Source organism: Ziziphus jujuba, chromosome 10, assembly GCF_031755915.1.
Source record: "Ziziphus jujuba cultivar Dongzao chromosome 10, ASM3175591v1".
NCBI classification, from domain to species: Eukaryota; Viridiplantae; Streptophyta; class Magnoliopsida; order Rosales; family Rhamnaceae; genus Ziziphus; species Ziziphus jujuba.
The window spans coordinates 14,518,090-14,539,038 of record NC_083388.1 but is presented as its reverse complement, the minus strand read 5'-3'; positions in this window follow the sequence as shown (position 1 = coordinate 14,539,038).

Here is a 20,949-nt window from a genome sequence, read left to right as displayed (position 1 = left end):
TTAGCTAGCTTTTACCAAAGATTTATCAAGAATTTTAGCACCATTGCAGTACCTTTGACCGAAATTGTCAAAAAAGAATGTTGGATTCCAATAGGGAGAAGCACAAGAGAAGTCTTTTGATTTGTTGAAAGAAAAATTAACTAATGCTCCTTTATTGGTTTAACCAAATTTTTCTAAAAATTTTGAAATTGACTGTGATGCTTTGAGTGTAGGTATTGGAGTTGTATTGATGCAAGAAGGAAAACCTATAACTTATTTTAGTGACAAGTTGAATGGAGCGGCGTTTAACTTCCAACTTATGACAAAGAGATGTATGCTTTCGTGAGAGCTTTGAGACATGGCAATATTACTTAATGCCAAAGAATTTTGCGATTCACACGGATCATGAATCTTTGAAGTACATCAAAGGCCAAGAGAAGCTTAACCAAAGGCAAGGAAAGTGGATTGAATTTATCGAGACTTTTTCTTATGTTATCCGCTACAAGAAAGGTAAGGAAAATGTGGTTGCCGATGCATTATCCTGAAGGTATGTTTTATTTTTAACCTTAGAACTAGATTACTTGGTTTTGAACAATTAAAAGAACTTTATGAGCATGATATGACTTTCGTAAAATATTCAGAAATTGTGTTAAACATGGTTATAATAAATTTTATATCTTTGAGGGGTATTTGTTTCAGGAAAGTCAACTTTGTATGGCAAATTGTAGTATTAGGGAGTTGTTAGTTAGAGAAGGTCATGGTGGGGGTTTAATGGGACACTTTGGTGTTGTAAAAACTTTATTCATATTGCAAGAACATTTTTTTGGCCAAATATGAGAAGAGATGTGGAGAGGATATGTAAGAGGTGACTAAAGTGTTGAAAGTCCAAATCCAAATTGAAACAGCATGACTTGTACATGCCATTGCCAATTCCTCCTCATTTGTGGGTTGATTTGTCTATGGATTTTGTTCTTGGTTTACCTAGGTCTAGGATTGGAAAAGACTCAATTTTTGTGATTGTTGATAGATTTTCTAAGATGGTACACTTTATTGTATGTAACAAAACTAATGATGTATCTCATGTAGCTAACTTATTCTTTAAGAAAGTGGTTTGACTTCATGGAATGCCTAAGACTATTATTTCTGATAGGGATGCTAAGTTCTTGAGTAACTTTCGGAAAACACTGTGAGCTAATTTAGACACTAAACTTTTATTTTCAGCTACTTTCCATCCACAAATTGATGGTCAAACTAAAGTAGTGAATAGAACTTTATCTGTATTGTTAAGAGCATTAATTAGTTAGAATTTCAGGACTTGGGAGGAATGTTTACTGCATGTAAAGTCTGCTTATAATAAAACTATACATTCAGCTACTAAATATTCACCATTTAAAATTATTTATGGTTTTAATTCTTTAACTCCATTAGATTTAACACCTTTGCCTTTAAGTGAAAGTGCTAATCTAGATGGAAAATAAAAAGCTGATTTTGTTAAGCAGATTCATTAGAAGACAAAAGCAAACATTGAGTGGAGGACTGAGTAATATGCCAAGATTGCTAACCAAGGGCGAATAAAGGTTGTATTTGCACTCAAAGATTGGGTTTGGCTATATATAAGAAAGGAGAGGTTTGCAGAGCAATGAAAGTCAAAGCTTATTCCTCGAGGAGATGAACTCTTCCAAGTTTTGGAAAGGGTTAATGAAAATGCCTACATGCTAGACTTATTAGATGAGTAAAATGTGAGTGCTACATTTAATGTTGCTAACTTATCTCCATTTGCTGCATTTGATGATTTTGACTTGAGCGCAAATCCTTTTCAAGAGGAGGTGAATGATGAGAATCCACCTGTACCCATACAGCCTACAACCCACTGAGGTGTTGATCCTATGCAACTGAAGATAGGACCAATTACTAGGGCACAAGCTAAGAGATTTAAGGACAAAATAGTTAGCTTAATTCAAGGTGTGATTATACCCATAGATTCAAAGCCCGTACTGTGCATCCAAGCCATAAAGGCTGAAATGGACCTCGGAAGCTGTTTTGGTGCATTGATGGATCCCGGGAAGCAAAGGATGAAATTTTGGCTTATGAATGTGATTGAGCACACCAAGGCACCATGAAATCATGTCAAGTGAAAAGCAACGGCATCCAAACTCATCATTTGGGCATACACTTTCAATTTGGCTGAATTGCACTTTTTTGGCACTGGGACGGTGGTATCTTGTAATCCAAGCAAGCTTTGACCATTCCAATCAAGCCAACGTGTGGGAACCCATTGTCATCCTATTTGGTATCCTACATGGCATATTGGAGCCAATTTGGAGCCTAAACTAGCTGGTGATTGACAAAGACAGCTTGATTTTAAAACTAGTCAACTAATTTTCTAATCTGAAATTTGACTTTTTGTTTTAGGAAATAGTCCTTTATTTTGGTTTTTATTTGATTCTTTGCTAGAAAAATTAATTTAGGAAGGTTGATATTTTATTATTTTTATTGTAAATTAATTAATTCCTATTTCAAAATTAAGAAATTAATTAATCCAAATTAATTTTGGAAATGTTAAGAAATTCGGCCACACTTTTTGTTTTTTCATCATTGGCTAGTCTTGACCCAATTCTTTTAGGGTTTTATTTTTGTCACTCCAACATATTATTTTTTCTCAATAATAGGCAGATCATTATTCATACAGAAATTTAATTCTGAGGAAGAATTCTCTTGGTTCTCTTTGAACACCTAAAACATCGAATAGAGATCAAGTGTTTTAGTTTGACTTATCAATAAGGCATTCATCACCTATTGTAGGATCTTCATATCAAGGTTTCTAATCACAAGTTGATTAAGGGTCCAGGTGACCATTAGAATCTAAACTTAATTTTGATCTGGACTAATTTAATATTGGTTTAGGAGTGAGTCGACCTAGGTTCGTATCACGTATATAGCCCGATTTTGGAGGTAAAACCATATCAAATATGTCTTTAACTATTAAGTTCAGGTGTTCATAATGTGCATCTTGGATTTCAATTAGTTTCTTTTACACCCACAACACAATTTGCATATTATAATTCATTCTAACGATAGAATACGCATTTAACAGGTATTAAATGCTTTATAGACCTTCTTCGATTGCTCATCCACTCATTTGCTTTTCTTCATACTACTGTGCATTGCATACCATAGATCAAAGTGATCAAATGCAGGATCACTTTTTGAGTCTTCCTTGGACACTTAATTAAGTATTATGTACATCGTAGGCAAATAGTTTTTATTAAAAACACATGGCATGTTAAACAAATTGGTATACCTAAGCTGTGGATTTATTAATTATCCTTGCAAATGACTTATTTCCAGAACAATGGTTTGTTCTATCGATCTAGGTTCATATCACATATGTAGCCCCATTTTGGAGGTAAAACCATATCAAATATGTCTTCAACTGTTATTTTTGGGTGTTCATCATGTGCATCTTGGATTTCAATTAGTTTCTCCGACACCCACAACACAATTTGCATATTATAATTCATTCTAAGGATAGAACACGCATTTAACAATATTAAATGCTTAATAAACCTCCTTTGATCGCTCATCCACCCATTTTCTCTTATTCATGCTACTGTGCATTGCATACCACGGATCAAAGTGATCAAATGCAAGATCACTTTTTGAGTCTTCCTTGAACACTTAATTAAGTACGTGCATCGTATGCGAGTAGTTTTTATTAAAAACACATGGCACGTTAAACAAATTGCTATACTTGAGCTATAGATTCATGAATTATCCTTGCAAATGACTTATTTCTAGAACATTGGTTTGTTCTATCAGCTCCTTTATTTTTCTTGTTGATATAGCTTCTTTGCTTCGATTTTATTAACAAATTAATACGTAGTCAATTGGCATAAACAACTTTTTTGTTTAACCAATCCACATACAATCATACATTTAACCATATATTACAATACGTCAAGAAAATATTGAACAAAATATGGTTTTCTTCAACTGTTTAGTGTTTTTTTACATATACTAAATTTTCTACATCATGTTACACTAGCTGTCATCTTACTTAAACGATCATAGTTTATGTGAATTCGCCCATGCCGCATAACCGCAACCCGCTGGGGTGCTAACCCGATACGGATGAAGATCGGGCTGATCACTAGGGCTCAACCTAAGAGGTTTAGGGGCAACCTTGCTACCTTTATCCAGGGGTAATTCATTCTCAAAGGGGCTTGTCCATACCCAAAGATACAAGGCCTGTTTTGAGCATCTAAGTGGTGGACGCTGATACAGACCTGGGAAGTGATTTTGATGCATTTATGGATTTCGGGTAGCAGGAAATGGGTTCAAATCTTCTTGAATTCAATTGATATCATTAATAAGTCATGGGAACTGGTCAAGATCGAAACTAACCTGGTCATTTAAAGGTTGCGCGTATGAGAGAGAAATTGGCTAGTTTTTCCTGTTTTTCTTCCTGACTTTACTTTATTTTGCTAAGTTTGCTTTTTCTCTTTCCTCCAAGCAAGGGCACGTGTGGGACTCCATGATAATCCTATTTGGCATCCTAAAAAGCATATGGAACTGATTTGGACCTTAAATTGGTCAAAGATTGGTAGAAGTTAACTTAGTCAAAAAGATAGTACTTTAGTTTCCTAATTTGATTTATACTTTTTGTTTTAGGAAATTACCTTTACTTTTGGTTTTTATTTATTTATTTGCTGGAAAAAAAAGTTTAGGAAAGTTATAATTTTATTCTTTTCATTGTAAATTAATTAATTTCTAATTCAAAAAAAAGGAACTAATTAATCAAAATTAGATTAGGAAAGAGAGAGAGTATTCGGCTACATTAGGAAACAACAAGGCATGGCTGGTTTTTTCCTTAGTTTTTAGGATTTTATTTTGTTTTCTCTTAGCTTGTATAAAAGCTTGTTTTTGGGAAAGAACATACCATTAATAATATTGAGAATTAATTTTGTAAGACTGAATTTCTCTTTGTTCTTTTGAACACCTAAAACACTATTAGTGAATGAGTGTTTTAGTTTAACTTATCAATAGGATATCCATCACCTATTGTGGCATCTCCATTATACTAAAGTTTCTAATCACAGGTTGGTTAGGGGTTGAGGTGACCATTAGAACTTGAATATAATTAGATTCGGATGATACGGGTTTAGGCTCACGTCGACCTAGGTTCGTATCAATAGTATATAATTGTTAAGTGTAACATGTAAATGCAGTTATACACGTTCCTCAAGTATAATGCACATTGACTTTTACCACATACTCAACATTTATCATTTAAATAGATCATATGAACCTGCAATTTCTCTGACTTGAATCATTCAATGCAATACATCCATTCATCCTTTGTTATAGCATGGGGACAGTTTTGTAGTGCCTCCTTGTTTGTTATGAATTTCTTAGAGTGCACTCTAAGTCGATACCGCCAATTTCTAAAAGTCATCCTCATTGAGCAAGAGGCAAATTTGTGGGTGGGCTTCCTCTCTAATGTCAAAGAAATCCTATATAGTAGTCATACAACATAATATTTGGTGTAAATTATGTGTAAATTGGTTAATATTTGAAACTATAATTGAAGATGCAGAAATTAACAGGTTTATTATTAAAAAGTTACAAATAACATGTACCTGTAGTCGTTTGAGCATGCTATCAGTTGTTGGTTTGTCAATCTCTTTCCACTCCTTGACATTAGATGGTGTAATGTCTCCAACGACACATCCAATCTCTATTATCAGTTTTTGCGAGAATTCACGACAAATCCTATGGCATGCCTTAGGACGGTCACTTTCATCTTCCCTTCTTCATGCTTCCTTTTTACAATTTCTAGACTCCTTGTTGGTCCACACTTCAGCTTATTTTGCGTACTTACACCTGTCGAATCCAATGCAGTATCAATTTACATAATGGTATATATATGTCTGCTCACATAATGTTTTGATCACTTTAACAGCTTGTTCAAAAAATATCGATATGCATTGGATGTGAAGGAAAATATTTTTAAGCAAAAAAGGCTTAAATAACATTTCCATACCATGATAGAAACAAAGAAAAAAGAAAAAAATAAGTCTTTGGCTGCAACTTATGTCATATCTCCTATATTAAGACGCTAAAATAGCACCTGCTAATCATGAACATGTTAGTTATTTTGTTAACACACAGATATGGGGAAATGTGGCACTAACATTATACTCACCTGGAAAATCAAGTTTGTAAGCATTATCATTTATCCGCTCCAAAACTTGAAAATGTCCATCTCCACGCGGCATACGCTTGGACTTTCTTTGTTCGGGAAACCCCTCATTTCTTAAATGCAACCATAACCAATCTCCTGGGTCAAACACTATCACAACAAATTCTAGAAATACAAGTTTATCACACTTTTTAAAGTTAGCAAATAATCTCTCCTAAATTTTCAATTTTCCACTAAGTAAATCTCTCAACAATGTAGATAAAGTTCTATATAACAAAAGCATCTTCATAAATCATGACTAGAAATGACTTCTTATTTAAAATTTCTTTATTGACATCACCAAAGCTAAAATAAAAATTTCTATTTTTCTTTTCTTTCCTCTCTTTTTCTTTCTCACTCACAGATATGGCTTTCTTTCCTTCACTCTCGGGTTTCTCACTATGCCTATAGGTTTTCTTAAGTTTCTTCTCACTCTCAGGTTTCTCTCTTTCTTTCCCACCTAATTTGAGTTTAGGACACTTACCTGGTTGTTCTTGCAGGTCCTTGCTTTCTTGAATAATTGTTGAAGCCATGGGGGCCATACTAGCCTTTTCGTTAAGATTCGGCCTCCCTCCTTTGTTGTGTTTGAAATTGATCTCTAAATACTTCCTTTGGAGTTAATGGCTCCAGCTCAACCCTTTTTCCTTTTAAATTTAAACACAATGGAATTCTCTCTCCCATAATGTATGGCATCCTTATCAAATTGCTATGGCCTACCCAATAAAATATGACCCGCATGCATAGGAACAACATCACACAATACAACATCCACATATTTATTAATGCTATTTTTATTTTTGGCTTGTTTATTTACTTTCATCTCACCACTATCATTAAGCCATTGTAATTTATATGGTTATGGATATTTAATGGTTGCTAACCCCAATTTTTCTACCATTGTGATCTAGTTACATTTGCACAACTTCCACTATCAATTACCATACTACAAATCTTACCTTAGATTTCACGAGTGTGGAAGATGTTCTCTCTTTGTATTTGATCCTTAATTTTGCATGGAATCATTTAAGGTTTCAACTTCATCATCAAGTTCTTCCTCTTCTTGCTAGAACTCCATTTCAGCTTCATCACTATTGGATTCCAACTCGCCATTGTCCTTCAACACCATGATTCTTCAATCTGGGCATAGGTTGGATATATATCCTCATCACTGGCACTTAAAGCAAACAATATCTCTAGTTCTTGAATGTTTAGGATTAGATTTACCTTCAGATTTGTGTGCTTGAGTAAGTTTAGCCCTATCATCTCTCCTTAGTCGATTGGTGCTCTCCTCACCTTGCTTTGGTTTTGGCTTTGAATCATAAACGGGATTGCTTCTCCAAACACTTGGATTTGATCTTCCACTATTTGATACTCCTCCAAATCATGAGCTTCCCCTCCTTTTGAATTGATTTTCAATTTTGGTGGCCACATGAAGCATCTCCTCCAATTCTACATATTGTTGAAGCTCCACTTGGTTGGCAATATCATGATTCAACCCAAAAACCTTACCATGGTTGCCTCTTGATCCTCATTCATGCTCAACCTCATCATGAGCATCTCTATCTCCTTGCAGCAATCCTCCACGAACTTACTTCCTTGTGATAATGATTGGAGTCTTTAATGTAGCAACCTATGGTAATGAGTTGGTATAAATCTCTTTCTCATGGCACTTTTCATTTCTCGCCAAGTAATGATGGGTTCATATCCCATTCTCCATCTGGTACTTTGCTCATTTGTCCACCATTGGAGGGCATAATGTCTAAATTCCATTGCTACAACCTTTACTGATGCGAATCTGCCCGAACCTGTACAACCGACAACCCGCTGGGGTGCCGATCCGTTACGGATGAAGGTGGGACCAATCACTAGAGCACAAGCGAAGAAGTTCAAGGATAACCTTGCTGTGCTTATTCAAAGGATAAATCATAATCAAGAAGGAATGATCATGACCAAAGAACCAAGACCTGTTTTGCTGATACAAGCGCTGGAGACTAGTACGGACCCGAGGTGATGGTTTTGGTACATTTTTGGAGTCCGGGAAGCATGAAATGGTTCCAATGCTTTATAGGTTCAATACATATGCCTAAGAGGTCATGGAATCAAGTTAAATCAGCCTCAAATGCAATCAAAAAGGGCTTGTACGGACAGCTTCAACAATTTGGCCGAATTTGCTGTATTGCTTACTGGCTTTACTGTATTTTACTGTATTAGCATTTTCTTATTTTTCCAAGCATGGGCAACGTGTGGGCCTTCATATTCAGCTTATTTGGCATCCTAAAGCATCTAGAAGCTGATTTATAGCTCAAAAAGGTCAAAGATTGATCAAAGTCAACTTGATCAAAAAGGCCAGCATTTTTAGTTTCCTAATTCGTTTTTACTTTTTGTTTTAGGAAACTACCATTACTTTTTGGCTTTTATTTATTTATTTTCTGGACAAATAACTTTAGGAAGGTTTTTATTTTTATTCTTTCCATTGTAAATTAATTAATTCCTAATTTAATATGAAGGAATTAATTAATCAAACTTAGATTAGGAAAGGAAGTATATTTTCGGCCAACTAGGTTTCTTTATGTGTGGTGGCCAATTTTCTTTATGTTCTAGGGTTTAATTTCATGGCTTTGTAGCCTATTTAAATGCTTATTTTTCAATATGAATACAACTTTGATTTGATTATGAAAATACTTGTGAGATTAATTATCTCTTTGTTATTTGAGAACACCTAAAACACCATTAGAGAATTGGTTGTTTTAGCTTGACTTATCAATAGGTTTTCCATCCCCTATTGTGGCGTCTACATTATACCAAGGTTTCTAACCATATGTTGGTTAGGGGTTGAGGTCGATTCCATTAAAACTTGAACTTAATTAAGATCCGGCCTAATATAATACCGGTTTAGGAGCAGGTCGTCCTAGGTTTGTATCATTTACCTTCTTGGTCTCTAAATAGTTGTGACAATCAAAGATCATCTCCATGGCAACAAATGAAGGGAACCATGAGGAAGAGATTTGCGCCAACTTACTATCATAGGTTGCTACATTAAAGACTCCAATCATTATCATAAGGAAGTAGGAACATGGAGAACTACGACAAAGAGATGGAGATGTTCATGATGAGATTGAGGAAGAATGAGGATCGTGAGGCAACCATGGCACAGTTTTTGGGCAGTTTGAATCATGAGATAGCCAACCAAGTGGAGTTTCAACAATATATAGAATTGGAGGAGATGCTTCATGTGGCCATCAAGATTGAAAATCAATTAAAGAGAAAGGGTGCAAGCTCACAGTTTGGAGGTGTTTCAAGCAACGGGGGACAAATCCAAGTGTTTAGAGAAGTAATCCCACATATGATACAAAGCCAAAACTGAAAAATGGAGAAGAAAGTTCTAATCGGCCAAAGAAGGAAGTAAAAGCCGAATCTATCCAAGGCACCTAAATTTGAAGGTAAAACTGATCTAAACCTTCTAGAACTTGTGACATCATGTGTTTTAAGTGCTAGAGATGAGGACACATTGCCAATTAATGCTCGAATAGGAGGATCATGGTGCTGAAAGGTAATGGAGACTTGGAATCCGAAAGTGAGGAATCCAAAGGAGAGGCTGAATTTGTTGATGAAGAAGTTGGGGATGAAGAACATGAGGAATCCGAAACACTCAAGGCTTCAAAGAATGAATTGAGCTTAGTGGTAAGAAGGGTTCTAATTGTATACAAAGATGAGGATTAAATTCAAAGAGAGAACATCTTCCACACTCGATGTGAAATTTAAGGTAACATATGTAGTATGATAGTTGATAATGGAAGTTGTGCTAATGTAATTAGTAATATAGTAGTTGAGAAATTAGGTTTAACAACAATCAAACATCCTAAAACATTTATACATTAATGGCTTAATGATAGTGGAGAGATGAAAGTAAACAAATAATCCAAGGAAAGGTTTGGCATTAATAAATATGTGGATGGTATTATATGATGTTATGCCTATGTATGCTGGTCATATTTTATTGGGAAGTCCATGACAATTTGATAAGGACACCATACATTATGGTCAACAGAATGCCATTGTATTCCGATTCAAAGGTAAGAAGATTAAGCTTGAGCCATCAACTCCAAAAGAGGTATTTAAAGGCCAATTACAAATGCAAAAAAGGAGGGAGGCCGACCAGCTCAAAGATAAGACAAGGCCGAACCACACATCCAAGGTAAGTGGTCTAAACCCGAGAATGAAGATGAAAAAAGATAGGAAGTCGAGAGCATGAGAGAGAAAGAGAAATCCAGAAATGGAAAAGAAAAAGAGAGGAAAGAGAAGAAGAAGAAGAAATTTTTTATCTTAGCCTACATGAGGTCAAAAAGGAAATTTTGAGTAACAAACCATTGATGATTATGATTTATAAAGAGGCTTATTTAAATCATCAAGCTAACCCTGAAGAGCTTAAATTTCCAAGTTCTATTTCTTCTCTTTTGCAGAAATTTGAAGATGTCTTTCCGGAGGAATTTCCTAGTGGTTTACCACCTATTCAAGGGATTGAACATCAAATTGATTTTATTCTTGGAGTTGGAATTCCTAATAGGCTTGTATATAGAAGCAATCCCAAGGAGATGAAGGAGCTACAAAGCCAAGTAAGTGAATTACTTGAAAAAGGTTATATTCGTGAAAGCATGTGTCCATGTACAGTCCTTGTTTTATTAGTACCTAAGAAAGATAGATCATGGTACATGTGTGTAGATTGTAGGGCCACAAATACTATAACCATTAAGTATGGGTATCCTATTCCTAGATTAGATGATATGCTTGATGAATTATATGGTGCATGCATGTTCTCCAAAATTGATCTTAGGAGTGGATATCATCAAATTAGGATACAAGAGGGGGATGAATGGAAAACTGTATTTAACACTAATTATGGATTGTATGAATGGTTAGTAATGTCTTTTGGTTTAACTAATGTACCTGGCACTTTTATGAGGTTAATGAATCATGTCATGCATCCATTCATTGAAAAATGTGTGTTTGTATATATAGATGATATTTTTGTGTATGGCCAAAATCTTGATGAACATGTAGAACATCTTATGTTAGTTTTAAAAGTACTTAGGAAGGAAAGATTATTCGCTAACATGAAAAAGTGTGATGTTTGTCAAGATGAGCTTATTTTTCTAGGATTTGTTGTAAGTGCTGCAGGAATTAAGGTTGACCAATCCAAGGTTAAAGCCATACAAGAGTGGCCAAAACCTACATCAATTACTCGGGTAAGGAGTTTTCATGGTTTGGCTAGCTTCTACCGAAGATTTGTCAAGGATTTTAGCACCATTGCAGCACCATTGACCATAGCTGTCAAGAAAAATGTTGGATTCAAATGGGGAGAAGCACAAGAGAAGTCTTTCAATCTGTTGAAAGAAAAATTAACTAATTCTCCTTTATTAGTTTTGCCAGATTTTTCTAAAACTTGTGATGCTTTGGGTGTAGGTATTGGAGCTGTTTTAATGCAAGAAGGAAGGCCCATAGCTTACTCTAGTGAGAAGTTAAATAGAGCTGCATTAAATTATCCAACATATGACAAAGAGATGTATGCTTTGGTGAGAGCTTTGGAGACATGGCAACATTATTTGATACCGAAGGAATTTATGATTCATACGGATCATGAATCATTGAAGCACATCTAAGGCCAAGGAAAGATTAACCAAATGCATGGAAAGTGGATTGAATTCATTGAAACTCTTCCTTATGTCATCTGCTACAAGAAAGGTAAGGAAAATATGGTAGCCGACGAATCATCTCGAATGTATGTATTATTTTCTACCTTATATGCTAGATTACTTAGATTTGAACAATTGAAAGAACTTTATGAGCATGATAGTGACTTTGGTAAAATATTTAAAAATTGTGCTAAGCATGGTAATAATAAATTCTACATTTTTTAGGGATATTTATTTTGGGAAAATCAACTTTGTGTACCTAATTGTAGCGTTAGGGAATTACTAGTTAGGGATGGTCATGGCCGCCGGGGGGGGGGGGGGGGGGGTTAATGGGACACTTTGGTGTTTTTAAAATTTTATCCTTACTCCAAGAACATTTTTATTGGCCTAATATGAGGAAATGTGTGGAGAGGATATGTGAAAAGAGTCTAAATTGCTGAAAATCCAAATCTAGATTGAAGCCACATGGATTGTACCTACCTTTACCAATTTCATCACATCCTTGGGTTGATTTCTCTATGGATTTTGTTCTTGGTTTACCTAGGTCTAGGAATGGAAAAGATTTAATTTTTGTAGTTGTCGATAGATTTTCTAAATGATATATTTTATTGCATATAATAAAACTGATGATGCATCCAATATAGCTGATTTATTCTTTAAGGAAATAGTAAGACTTCATGGTATGCCTAGGACTATTGTTTCGGATAAGGATGCTATGTTCTTAAGTTATTTTTGAAAAACTTTATGGGCTAAGTTAGGAACTAAACATTTATTTTCAACTACTTGTCATCCAAAAACTAATGGATAAACTGAAGTAGTAAATAGAACTTTGTTTGCATTATTGAGAGCATTAATTAATAAGAATTTAAGAACATTGGAGGAATGTTTGCCACATGTGGAATTTGCTTATAATAGATGATACGAACCTAGGTCGACTTGCTCTTAAATTCGTATTATAGTAGCTCAAATCTTAATTATATTCAAATTCTAATGGAAACCTTAACCCCTAATCTACTTGTGATTAGAAACCTTGTTATATGATAAAAACGCCACAACAGGTGATGGATGTCCTATTGATAAGTCAAACTAAAATACTTGATTTCTATTAAGTGTTTTAGATGTTCAAAGAAAATTCTTTCTTGCAAATATTTTTTTGAATAATATCTATGCTATCTTCTCATTGAAAAACAAGACTTTAAATGGGTTTAAATCAACAAAATAAAACCTTAAATAAATAGGTCAAAATCAGCCATTGAGAATAGGAAACTATGCTTGGCCGAATTTCAGCTTCCTTTCTTAAACTAATTTGTATTAATTAATTCCTTTATTTTGAATTAGTAATTAATTAATTTACAATAAAAATAATAAAATTATAACTTTCCTAAGTTTATTTTTCCAGAAATAAACAAATAAAAACCAAAATAAAATATAGTTTCCAAAAACAAAAGGTCAAACTCATATTAGGAAACTAGTTGACTAGTTTGACAACTAAGCTAACTTTGACCAATTTCCAGCTTGTAAAGGCTCCAAATTAGCTCCAATATGCCATGCTGGATTCCAAATAGGATTAATTATGATTCCCATGTGTTTTCCTTGATTGGAACAAAGAGAAAGAGCTTAATCACCAAAATATGTCAATTTCAGCGGCAAAAGGTACATTTTCGGCCAAAAATGTCCTCCATATGCAAATGGCCTCTTTGGTTTCTTTTGCTTCTGTCTTGACTTGATTCCATGATCTCTTGGTGATATCAATTGAGTTCAAAAAGCTTTGACCCATTCGTTGCTGCCCGAAGTCCACAAATGTACTAAAATAGCTACCCGGATTCATATTGGCCTCCACCACTTGGATGCTTAAAACAGGCTTAGAATCTTAGAGTATTGACATGCCATTTTGAGAATTGATAACCCACTGTATGAAACCAACCAGGTATTTCTTAAATATCTTGGCTTGTGCCCTAGTGATTGGCCCGATCTTTAACTGTATAGGATCAGCATCCCTAGCGGGTTGTCAATTGTAAGGGTACAAGCGGATTCTCATCATTCCCCTCCTCTTGAAAATGATTTGTCCTCAAATAAAAATCATCACTTATAATAAAAGGAGATAAATCAGCAACATTAAATGTAGCACTAACATTGTACTCACCTAGCAAGTCAAGCTTATAAGTGTTTTCAATTAATCCTTTCTAAAACTTGAAAAAGTCTATCCCCTCGCGGCATAAGTTTCAAATTTCTTTGTTCGGGAAACCTTTTCTTTCATAAATGCAACCATACCTAATCTCCAGGTTCAAAGACAACTTTAATCCAACCTTGGTTAGCATTCCTTACATATTGCTCGATCCGTCTGTCAATTTTTACCTTTATCTTTTCGTGAATCTGCTTCACAAAATCAGCTTTTTATTTTCCATCTAGATTAGTATGTTCACTTAAAGATAAAGGCGTTAAATCTAATGGAGTCAAAGGATTAAAACCATAAACAATCTCAAATGGTGTATATTTAGTAGTTGAATGCAAAGATTTATTATAAACAAATTCAACATGTGGTAAACATTCCTCCCATGTTCTTAAATTTCTACTAATTAAGGCCCTTAATAATGCAGACAAAGTTCTTTTTACTACTTCAGTTTATCCATCAGTTTGTGGATGACAAGTAGTTGAAAGTAAAAGTTTAGTTCCTAACTTAACCCATAAAGTTTTCCAAAAGTAACTTAAGAACTTAGCATCCCTATTCGAAACAATAGTTATGGGCATGCCTTGCAACCTCGCAATTTCCTTAAAGAATAAAGTAGTAAGATTAGATGCATCATTAGTTTTATTACAGGGAATAAAATGTGCCATTTTAAAAAATTTATCTACAACAACAAAAATTAAATCCTTACGTGTCCTAGATCTAGGTGAACCGAGAATAAAATCCATAGACAAGTCAACCCAAGGAATAGATGGAATTGGCAATGGGAGATACAAACCGTGCGGTTTCAACCTAGATTTAGATTTTTGGCATTTTAAGCATCTTTCACAAATTTTTTCCACATCTCTTGTCATATTAGGCCAATAAAAGTGTTCTTGCAGTATGGATAAAGTTTTTAACACACTAAAATGACCCATTAAACCACCACCATGACCTTGCCTCACTAACAATTCTCTAATGCTACAATTAGGCACACAAAGTTAATTTTTCCTAAACAAATATCCTCAACAATATAAAATTTATTAAAACCATGTTTTGTACAGTTCCTAAATATTTCTCCAAAGTCACTATCATGCTCATAAAGTTCTCTCAATTGTTCAAATCCAAACAATCTATCATCTAAGGTAGTAAATAATATATACCTTCAGGATAATGCATCCGCAACCATATTTTTCCTACCTTTCTCGTAGTGGATCACATAAGAAAGAGTCTTAATGAACTCAAATCCACTTAGCACGCCAGTGGCTAAGCTTTTTTTGGCCTTTGATGTGCTTCAATGATTCGTGATCAGTGTGAATCACAAACTCCTTTGGCATTAAGTAATGCTGCCGCATCTCCAAAGGCCCCACCAACGCATACATCTCTTTATCATATGTCGGGTACTTCACTGTCGCTCCATTTAGCTTCTCACTAAAGTATACTATGGGTCTTCCTTCTCGCATTAGGACAGCTCCAATACATGCCTTTGTAGCTCCTTTGTCTCATCAGGATTACTCCTATATGTAGGCCTATTAGGAATTATAGCTCCCGACATAAAATCAAGTTGATGTTTAATCCCTCAAGTAAGTGGTAAACCATTAGGAATCTCCTCTGGAAAGGCATCTTCAAAATTCTGTGAAAGAGAAGCAATAGAACTTGGCAATTCAATTTCTTCAGGGTTAGCTTGATCATTTAAATAAACATCTTTATAAACCATGACCAACAAGGGTTTATCATTCAAAAATACCTTTTTAACTTTCCCAATACTAAGATAAAAATTCTTCTTTTTCTTCTTTTTCCTATCTCTTTCTTGGTAACTCACGGATTCCCCCTTTCTTCTCTCACTCTCGAATTTTGCTGGATTTTTCTCACTCTTGGGTTTTTCATTCTTTTTCCACTCAGTTTGGATTTTTGAAGACTTACCTTGGACAACAAGTTTAGACCTACCCTCTTGGATGGATGGTGAAACCATGGGTGCCATGCTTGCTTTCTCCTAGAGCCATTCGGCCTCCTTCCTTGTTCACATTTGAAGCTGATCTCTAAATACTTCCCTTGGAGTTAACGGCTCAAGCTTAACCTTTTTTCTCTTAAAATTTAAAAACAATAGAATTCTTTCTTCCATAGTATATGGCATAGTTACCAAATTTCTATGGCCTCCCCAATAAAATATGACCAACATGCATGGGAACAACACCACACAATATAACATCCACATATTTATCAATGCTTAATTTTACTTCAGCTTGTTTGTTTACTTTCATCTCACCACTATCATTAAACCATTGTAATCTATATGGTTCAAGATGTTTAATGGTTGCTAACCTTAATTTATTAACTACCACATTAAAAAAATAACAATAGCACAACTTCCACTATCAACTATCATACTACATATGTTAGCTTGAATTTCACATCGAGTGTGAAAGATGTTCTCTTTTTGAATTTGATCCTCATCTTCGTATACGGTTAGAACCCTTCTTGCCACCAAGCTGAATTTAGCCCTTGAAGCCTTGAGTGTTTTGGATTCCTCATGTTCTTCATCTCCAACTTTTTCATCAATAAATTTGGCCTCTCCCTCGGATTCCTAACTTTCGGATTCCAAGTCTCCATTACCTTCCAGCACCGTGATCCTCCTATTCAAACATTGATTGGCAATGTGTCCTCATCCCTAGCATTTAAAACACACAGTGTCATAAGTTTTAGAAGGTTTAGGATCAGTTTTTGATACGAACCTAGGACGAGTTGCTCCTAAACCCGTATTATATTAGCCCGAATCTAATTAAGTTCAAGTTATAATAGTCACCTTGATCCCTAACCAACCTGTGATTAGAAACTTTGGTATATAATGAAGATGCCACAATAGGTGATGGATATCCTATTGATAAGTCAAAACTAAAACACTCATTTATTAATAGTGTTTTAGGTGTTCAAAGAAAACAAAGAGAATTCAATCTCACAAATAATTTTCTATATAAAATTCAAACTTATTTCTCATTGATAAATAAGCCTTTAAATAGGCTAAGATTACAAAGTAAAAGCCCTAAAAAATTAATTCAAAACCGGACACAAAGTGTGGAGAAAAAGAAAGTAGAGAAAAGGAAAGTGCCTAATTTTTCCTAGTTCCCTAAACTAATTTGGATTAATTAATTTCTTTATTTTGAATTAGAAATTAATTAATTTACAATTTAAATACCAAAATAATAACTTTCCTAAAATTATTTTTCCAGCAACAGATAAATAAAAATCAAAATAAAATACTAATTTCCTAAAACAAAAAGTCAAAATGAAATTAGGAGACTAGTTGACTAGTTTGACTACTAAGGTATCTTTGACCAATCTCCAGCTTGTTTGGGGTCCAAATTAGCTTCCATATGCCATTTAGGATGCCAAATATGATTAATAATGATTCCCACACGTTGCCTCTTGATTGAAATAAGTCAAACAAGAAGAAAACTCAAAGTCAACGGCAAAACAGTACATTTTCAGCCAAATTTAGATGCTCTCCGTGCAAGTCCTTTTTAGATGCTTTTGATTCTACCTTGGCTGGATTCCATGTTCTCTTAATGATATTCATTGAGTTAATGAAGTGTTAGAACCATTCCTTACAGCTCGGAGTCCAAATTTGCAAGAAAATAGCTACCCGGGTCCGTATCGGTCTCTACCACTTGGTGACTTAAAACGGATCTTGTATCTTTAGGTATTGTCATGCCCTGTTGAGATTGAATCATTCCATGAATAAAGCCAGCCAAGTTTTTTTTAAATCTTTTAACTTATACCCTAGTGATTAGCCCCATCTTCATTTGTATAGGACCCATACTCCAGCAGGTAGTCAGTTGAACGGGCATGGAGGAATCACATCAAATTTACCTTCAAACTTAGGTGCTTGGACAGATTCAGCTTTTACTTCCTTCCTTGGCCAATTATAACTTTCTTCTCCATGTTTCAGTTTTGGCTTTGTATCATATGTGGGATTGCTTCTCCAAACACTTGGATTTGTCCTCCCGCTACATGAAACACCTCCAAACCATGAGCTTGCACCCCTCGTCTTGAATTGATTTTCAATTTTGATGGCCACATGATGCATCTCCTCCAATTCTATATATTATTGACACTCCACTGGATTAGCTGGCTATCTTGCAATTCAAACCACCCAAAAACCTTGCCATGATTGCCTCATGATCCTCATTCATGCTCAATCTCATCATGAGCATCTCCATCTATTTATAATAATCCTCCACAGTCCTACTTCTTTGAGTTAGTGATTAGGGCCTTTGATGCAGCAACCTATGATAGTGGATTGGCAAGAATCTCTTCCTCATGGCTCCTTTCATTTGTCGCCAAATGGTAACCAATTCATCACCAACTCTCCTTTAGGTGCTTTGCTCATTTGTCCACCATTGGAGTGCGTAATGTCCAAACTCCAAAGCTACCAATTTAACCTTCTTAGCCTCTGAATAGTTATGACAATAAAAAATCATCTCCATTTGCTCCTCCCACTCGAGGTAAGCTTCCGAATCACTTTTTCCCATAAATGGCGGGATGTTGACCTTAATGTTTCCAAGATCATCATCTTCTTCTCTAGCTTGTCTCCTAGGGGTTGGCCCAGCTTGGAGTGCAAAAACATCATCAATTTCCTCAAGATTATCTCCAAAATTTCCATCCTCGAATTCTTCTCTAGGTCGCCCATGACCTCCATGTGCATCAAACCTTGAATTTAGCCCACCTTGTGATGTTTCTAACCTGTCCATCCATTGATCTAGGTAATCAAAGCGAGCATTCATCCTTTGAAGTTGTTCCAAGACCGCCATCAAGTCGGTAGGTTCACCTCCACCTTACATTGCTCGAGAATCTCCTTTGAACCCAACAGATTCCCTTCATTAATTCTAAATGAGCCATCTTGATATGAACCTAGGACGACCTGCTCCTAAACCCGTATTATATTAGCCCGGATCTTTAATTAAGTTCAAGTTCTAATGGAATGGACCTCAACCCCTAACCAACCTGTGGTTAGAAACCTTGGTATAATGTAGATGCCACAATAGGGGATGGAAAACCTATTGACAAGTCAAGCTAAAACAACCAATTCTCTAATGGTGTTTTAGGTGTTCTCAAAGAACAAAGAGATAATTAATCTCACAAGTATTTTCTTAATCAAATCAAAGTTGTAATCTTATTGAAAAATAAGCCTTAAAATAGGCTTTGAAAGAAACAAATTAAACCCTAAAAACCCTAGGTAAAACAGGCCACACAATAAAGAGTTCTATGGTGGCCGAAATTCTCACTCCTTTCCTAATCTAATTTGGATTAATTAATTCCTTTATTTTGAATTAGGAATTAATTAATTTACAATGAAAATAATAAAATAATAAATTTCCTAAACTTATTTTTCCAGAAAATAAATAAATAAAAACTAAAAAGTAATGGTAATTTCCTAAAACAAAAAGTAGAATCAAATTAGGAAACTATAATACTAGCTTTTTGACTAAGTTGACTTTGACCAATCTTTGACCAAATTGAGCTCCAAATCAGCTTCTAGATGCTTTGTGGGATGCCAAATAAACTGAATATGGAGGCCCACACGTTGCCCATGCTTAGAAAAATAAGAAAAGGATAATACAGTAAAATACAGTAAAGCCAGCAAACAATACAGCAAATTCGGCCAAATTGTTGAAGCTGTCCGTACAAGCCCTTTTTGATTGTATTTGAGGCTGTTTTAACTTGATTCCTTGACCTCTTAGGCATATTTATTGAACCCATAAAGCATTGGAACCATTTCATGCTTCTCGAACTCCAAAAATGTACCAAAACCGTCACCCGGGTCCGTATCGGCTTCCACCACTTGGATGCTTAGAATAGGCTTTGTATCTTCAAGTATGGACAAGCTCTGTTGAGATTGATTACCCCCTGTATAGATACTTCCAAGTTGTCCTTAAATCTCTTAATTTGAGCTCTTGTGATTGGCCTAGTCTTCATCCGTGTTAAGTCAGCACCCCAGCGGGTTATCGGTTGAGCGGGCTCTGGCGGAATCACATCATTCCCCTCCTCTTGAAAAGGATTTGTCCTCAAATCAAGATCATCACCTGCAGAAAAAGGAGTTAAATCAACAACATTAAATGCAGCACTCATGTTATACTCACCCGATAAATCAAGCTTGTAGGCATTCTTGTTATTCTGCTCCAAAACTTGAAAAAGTCCATCCATAGGCGGCATGAGCTTTGACTTTCTTTGTTTAGGAAACCTTTCCTTTCGTAAGTGCAACCAAACCAATTCTCCTAGGTCAAACACTATTACAACAAAATCTAGAAATACATGCTCATTATGGTAAAAATTACACTTTTTAAAGTTAGCAAACAATGTTCCCAAATTTTCAAATTGCCACTAAGTAAAGCTCTCAACAATGCAGATAAAGTTCTATGCAATAAAGACATCTTTAAATAAGTATCTTTAAAATTCATGATCAGCAATGATTTCTTATTCATAATTACTTTATTAACATCACCAAAGCTAAGATAAAAATTTATATTCTTCCTTTCTTGTCTTCCTTTTCCTTTCTCACTCAATGCCATCTCACCTTCCTCACTCTCGGCTTTTGCACCAAATTTTTCACTCTTGGTTTTATTAAAATCTTTCCACACAACCTGAGTATTAGAAGACTTACCTTGGATAGCAAGCTCACCTTTTCCCTCTTGATTGGATGGTAGTCCACTTGGAATTTCATTTGGGAAGACATCTCCAAATTCCTTCAAAAGAGAAATCATTGAACTTGGCAATTCAAGTTCTTCAAAGTTAGTTTGATCATTAAAATAATTTTCTTTATAAATCATGACCAGCAAAGGTTTCTTACACTCAATAACCTTATTAATATCCCCTAAACT